Genomic DNA, 6,597 nt, shown 5'->3' with positions numbered 1-6,597 from the left:
TGTGCAGTCTGCAGATGGGCACCACTGCCCTTGTCCCTCCCCCCCCAACCCCCCGGCACTGCTCCTGGGAGGTGGCGACGTGGGATGGTGGGTGGCAGCACTCCATCCCCACCCACCCACACATACCCCCTACAGCATTTGCAAGTACCCCCAGGGGTACACATATCCCTGGCTGACAACCCCTGCTGTATAGAAAGCTCAGTGTTGCTCTGCTCTTTCACTAGCAGGAACACTGCAGGGGGAAAAAATCAATCTTCCTTCCTTGCTGTTTATTTCTCTCCTGTTTGGTGCCCTATGCTGTCCATGTGAGTCGTTCACACCTGGAAAAATACAGGTCTGGAGATGACATCCCCAATTCAGTTCACAGCCTCAAGAGCTGTACCCTTGTTGGTGTCACTGGGCATGTCTACACATGCATTAATGTGCTGTTGTTACTGCATATTAAGTTTAGTATCTCTAATATGAGGTACTAACTAAATGTGCAGTAGCCAGCACCACTGCACAGGAGCAAGAACACACAGTCTTTTTGTGATGCTTAATGTGCAGTAAACTAATCCTACTGCACATTAGCATGGCTTTTGCTGTGACACACTAATGCACAGTAGAATTAAACTACTGCGCATTAAGCATCTCATGTAGATGTGCCCACTGTGCACAAGTTGCTGTGGGCTATGTCTAAACTGCATGGTGACCTTAAACAAAGCTGTCAGACTCCCTATTACCAAGTTCCCCAGCAAAGAGTTTTTCAACCACACAAAACTAGACTTCAGGCTGGATGTGAATAGGAGTGATTATTAACTGAGCTTTGGGCTTAAAGGTACAGTGCTTTAAATTTCACAAGTGTCTGGTTCAGGAGTTCAGATGGAAGAAATGACCCAACAAGGGAGGTCTGCAGTGCAACCCTTGGGAGACCCTAGGGTGAGCATCTCTCCCTGGAGGAGATCCAAATCAATCTGGACAAGAAGAAAGTCAACATTAGCTGGCTGAGGAATTCAGTCAGCAGCACAAAACACAGAATCAAGCAAGGAAGAAGCTAGCTCTCTCTGCAGAACGGATGGGGAGGGCACCTGCATCTGGTTCTGCAGAAAACCATTGCACATCTAGCCTTCATGGTTGTGACAGCACCAGTGAGCTGTTGCCATGCTCCTGCCTAAGTCTGAAGAACATCTACCATGAAAGAAAGAAAGGTGTGGTGGCTTATGTTCACCACAGTAGAGTGTGAATTACCACTGGTTGGAAATGAGTCTTGAGGAAATGGGGAAAAAAAACCTAACATTTGTTACAACATTTCTACTGTCCAAACAGTTGGAGGGCTAGCATTGAAGCTTAGCTCTCTCCCTGAATTCCTCCCTTCCCCCTCAGTTTATTAGTCAAATCACCTTTATCAGAACAGAAAAAAATTGTACCATCACCCCCTGCCTCCACAAATCCTGTGCACATTTTGAGTGCTGTCAACAGTTTGGATTAATATTCTGGCTAGCAACTTCCCAGATCACTTGACAAAGGCTGGGTCAAGGCACGGATCCAAGTTGTCAGTCACCAGACTGGAGAAGGAGAAGGGGTGGTTGATTTTGTTCACGTTCTTGGCATCTAGCTGCCACTGTGGGCACAATAGAGACAGCCAGCCAAGACGGCAATCTGTTTATGCCAGGAAGTATTTTGGGATGTGTCTGGTTGAAAGATTCTATATAAAGGTGTCAATATACCTCTTTTGTCTTGAGACAGCAGAAGGGATCTTGCCAGACAAGGTACTTATTCCAGGCTGAAGGGAAAGTCTGAGCAGAAAGAACAGGCACATGTCTTGGACAGAGAAGCCATCAGCTTACTTCTGATGGTGGTACAGTATATTCACAGGCTAACAAAAAAAAAAACCCCAAAGTGGGACTTCCAACTGAGCCACCTGACAGAGACAAAGACAACAGAAGCCTTAGAAATACCAGAGAAAGATGCTGGAATGCCGAAACATTATTATTGCTTCTAACCACTTCTCTCTATGGTAAGACAAAGATTAGATTTTATCTTCAGTAGAACTCCCCAGGATGATACATCTACATAATGGCATTGCTCACAGGTCCCAGACATGGCAACACAGGCAAAGACTCCAATAAAAAAATATTCTGCCAATTAATACAATTCATAGATGAAATGCAGAATAAAAATATTGATGTAATGAAATCTGAGAGAGCAGAAGATGCTTAAGGAACAGAACAGTGTGTTAAACAAACCTACAGTACAATTTGGTAGGCCCAAATACAGTCCAGTAGGCCCAAATACCTTGTTGGACATCATATCTCCAGTTGCTTTACTGAGGATCAACTAGTTCCTATGGCAGATGGGAAGTACACCTTCTGTGGATCTGAATGGGTCCTTTTGTTTCCATTAATTGTGTAGTTGATTTCCTAGTCTTTGCATCCCGGCTCTTAGTGTATTTTTAGTAAACATAGGAAAACCATCACAAGCAGGATGTAAAGTTCATTTGCAAGGAGGAATAAACTCTCATCTAATTTTCTCCATATTGTGCTTCAACCAGTGGGAGACACTTGCCAACCTCTCTGGGAAATGGCTTTTTGGTCACATTCTCTGACACCAGGAAAATTATTAATCTCTTTCTGCAACAGCAAACAGAAGCAAACACTGAGATTCAGGCTCTTATCCTGCCTGCAAGTCCTTTTAATCCAGAGACTTAGACACTTCTATATTTGAATGGCATTCAGCAACAGATACATCTACAAAAGCTGTGGGGAAAGGATTAGATCGGAGATCACTAATTCCTGCTGACAAGTGATCTGGCCACAGGAAATTCTCATCAGCCTAAAAGCACAGACAGACAGCAGTTTTAGACAGATTTACGCAAACAGCCCTTCTGGGCTTCAGTAATTAGAAGGGCCATGGGCAGCGTATGTGCTGGATAAGTCAGTTTGAGAACTGACTACACCTTAGCCTGGCAAAGACAAACTAGCAATAAATCACCCAAAGGAAAATTCCCACCCAGCAAGCTGTCCTCAGTGAAGCCGGCTTCAATTTGGAAGGCAGGAGAGTCTATTTATGCTGGTTGTAATTACTGTTTATAAGGAGCAACTTCTGGCTTCACAGCCTCACAAAACAATGGGAGGGAGGAAGATGTATAGCGTAGGTGCTTGTGATTTCACTGACAAGGTGCTCAGAAGACTACTTTGTGATATTTCAGCTGAGTAGGTATACAGTGATCACTTCAGCCACCTCTGATGCACAGCTAGCTCCGGAGTGGAATGGAGATACTGACCTGTGCCAGAAATGCTACTCATGTTAAGTACAGGAAGTGACTGAGGGGCCAGTCTTATTTAGCCTTCCCAAGCCTAAGTGGCATATATGTAACCATATAACTATAGTATTTGGCGCACACAAAGGGGAATAGAATTGCTGCATATATGGTAACCCTCCCATCCACATTAGGGAAAAGAATTGCCTTGGGTATGGCAACCTTCCCCTCCCATAGTCAAGTGGTTAGGGCACTTGCCCACAGAGTTGGAGACCTGAGTTGTAATGTGCCTGCAGAGGTTTGAAGCTACATCTGCATCCCAGAGAAGTGGTCAAACTACCAGGCTATGGCCTAGGCACTACCCCATGTAATCTCCAACCCTCCTCTTAAAAAGCTGGGGAGCCACAAGAGGAAGATAGGTGAGGAAATGAAAGAACAAGAGGGTCTGTGGCCCACCAAGGTGAATGCTGCCGTGCAAGAGAGAGGATCCTTAGACTAGCGTGAACTCCAGCTCCCCATGGGACAGAAACTTCCCCAATGAATTTTAAATACTAGGTACAACAGACCTGAAAAGGGGGCCTGGCTAATGTCTAACTAATCTGTGGCCTGATGATTAAAGCGCTGTGCTCAAAAGCAGATGTAGTTTCAAACCCCACCAGGTGAAGAAGACCTAGAACCTGTATTTCCTCATCTCCAAAAAAGTGTTCTAAACACTATGCTTCTAACTTAAAAGATGGGACGATCCCCCACTTATGTTCCCCCCCCCTCCCAATTAGGCTCTTTGTTCCTTATAAGTGACTGACACAGGCTTATTTCACCCCTGGTGGAGAGCAGGCCTATTGAGCATGTTCAGCAAATTAGCACAGGCAATGCTTAATCCCAAACTGTGCATAATGCCAAAAGCTGCAGTTACACAGCTGCCAGCCCATCATTTACGTGCATGGAGAATTGACCCTGGCCCCGACTTAGCTGAAATTTCAGGAGAAATTAAGCTGGGCAAAACCTAACTGCCCAAGTTGAAATGTAGTGAGGACAACAACAGGGCTGGTGTGATGCTCAATGAGAAAACTCCCCTTCTGGGGCAGGTTTAGGTTATGACTCTGGAAGACAGTGCTTGAGCATCACAGCACCTCTGGGCCACTCTGCAGGACTGGATTCAGAATGGATCAGTAAAACCACTTCCTGCAGCACCTTAGCCTACTCTGAGGATCTCCCAATCATCTAGAGACCTATTAATGACCGGTACCAAGGCCTACATATCCTATAAGCATTTCTGAAAAAAATCCAGATGAGCCAATGTTACTAGTTATGCTGTTAAATTGTAATTGGAGTGTTTCTGCTAATGAAAATCATTAAAAATGTCACTTGGGAAGAGAAAGTATAAGGGACAGAGTTTGCATCTCTGAATTGCTATCCATCTGTTAGATTTCATACCATACCTGTCACCATGGTGATACTTAAGTAACAAAGGTACATTCACAAGTAAACAATTCTGCCTGTGCCTGAGTAAAATCCTTTGGGGACGGTGCTATAAGAAGAGTTGTTTACACAGCAACCTAAAAATCTTCTGTTCTGTTTCAAGATCCCACCACTTCCCCTGCTGTATGTCTTCAAAAAAGCTCTGGGAAAAAAAAGTCTTCTGTGATATGGCAGTGGAAAGCTGAAGTCCACCAGATATAGCTCAAAAGTACCTTTGCCAAAGCCTTTGGCCACTATAAAGTTTTCCAAGTCTTAACTATTTGAGTCCTGGAGCAGGATCATGCTTTCCTATTGCTCTAGGATACCAAGGAGACTGACGTCACTGAACAATTAACTGACTTCAGGTCTGGGCACTGTTTCTGTATCCAGAGATGGCTGGGATCAGAGCCTCTTATCAACCCTACTTCAACTCCAGTGCACTGTAGAGACACAAGCTGGCTCACTCCAATACCAATAGCAGTGTAGCTACAGTAGTGTGGAGCTCAGCGCAGGCTAATTTAGAACTGAAGAAGCTGTGTAAATTGGCCACACCAGGCTCAGAGCTCCTATCTAAGCTCACAGGTCTCCTCGGTGGCAGCAGCGGTGGCAGTCCCTTGATACGAGGATGACAGTCTTCCAGTAAACAGGGAAGTCTTAGGTGAGTCTGTAGATCACTGAGGAGGCTGATCCAGGATTTGCACGTGGGATTGCAGACGTGGCAAATAGGTCCAGGAAGAAAGCGGGTTCCACATCCTGGTAATGTCGAGTCATAGTTCTTTCCCTTTGCGTTTCTCGTCTGCCCACCTCCATAGCAAGACAAGCTTACTCAAAACAAGTGATGCCTTGTCATGCATCCAGCTAGCTTGGGTGTCCCTGCACGGTGCTCCTGTGACCGCAGCAGACCGGAGCAATTTTTTCATGTGTCGATGACCTGGAACTGCTTCAATCTGGTGACAAAAACCCCCTGTAAATGTCACGCTCCCACCTGTACATCCTTGAGGGCCAGGAACCATGTCACCGCATAGTCCTATTAGAAAGTGGCCCACCTGCTTTTGGCAGCCACCAAACGATGAACGTGCGCCTCCTGCACGAGCCTGCTTTCCTCCACGACCTTCAGGGCCCCACAAATCCCTCCCTGGTTGGGTCAGCATATTTAGCATGCTGCCGCCAGGCACGTGGACACCAAGCAGTGAGGCTGATGTGTTTCTCTAGCATAGCTTTTCTCTCTCTTTCCGACATGGGCTGCCTGAGGGACAAGGCACAAGCCTTCAGGCCAGGCAGGCAGCCTAGGCAGTGAATTGGTACCAGGGTTAGGCCAGCAGGGCAGGGCGCCCAGGGGCCAGACACAGGCCAGAAAAGGGTAGCAAGAAAGCAGGTTGCTCTGGAGAGAGCGGTGGTGACAGGCATTCAAGCGACTGCGGGAGACCGCCCCAGACTAGGAGCTCGTGGGGACGGGGAAGCCAATGGGCACCGAGCGGGGTCTGACCCCACAGGCCCCGGGATCCCTTGGCTCCGCTTCCCTGGGCTGGGCTGGGCTGGGCTGGGCTGGGCTGGCCCGGCCCGGCCCAGCCCAGATAGCGTGTATGCGCCCTCCAACACTTCCCCACTGCGCCAGCTAGAGGACCTCCTTCCCGGGGCCTCCGAGCCCTCCCCAGCGGCCACCAGGGCGCGGTCCCCCTCCCCCCACACCTTCCGCGTGCGCCCTGACGTATCCCCACCCGGGGCCAATCGCCGGCGTCGCCTGCCGTGCGCGCTGACGTCACAAGGAGCGCTATATAAGCGGGCGGCGCCGGGCACGCCCCCCTGACACCGTCTCGAGCAGCCGCAGCGCGAGCAGCCGCCTTTTCTTCCTCGACCCGCTCGAGCCGCCCCCGACACCGTCCACCCCTGCCCGGCTCGCT

This window comes from Gavialis gangeticus, unplaced genomic scaffold (genome assembly GCF_001723915.1).
Source record: "Gavialis gangeticus isolate Ggan-Ray unplaced genomic scaffold, GavGan_comp1, whole genome shotgun sequence".
Lineage (NCBI taxonomy): Eukaryota > Metazoa > Chordata > Crocodylia > Gavialidae > Gavialis > Gavialis gangeticus.
The sequence above is the reverse complement of the archived record's forward strand: the minus strand, read 5'-3'. Positions refer to the sequence as shown.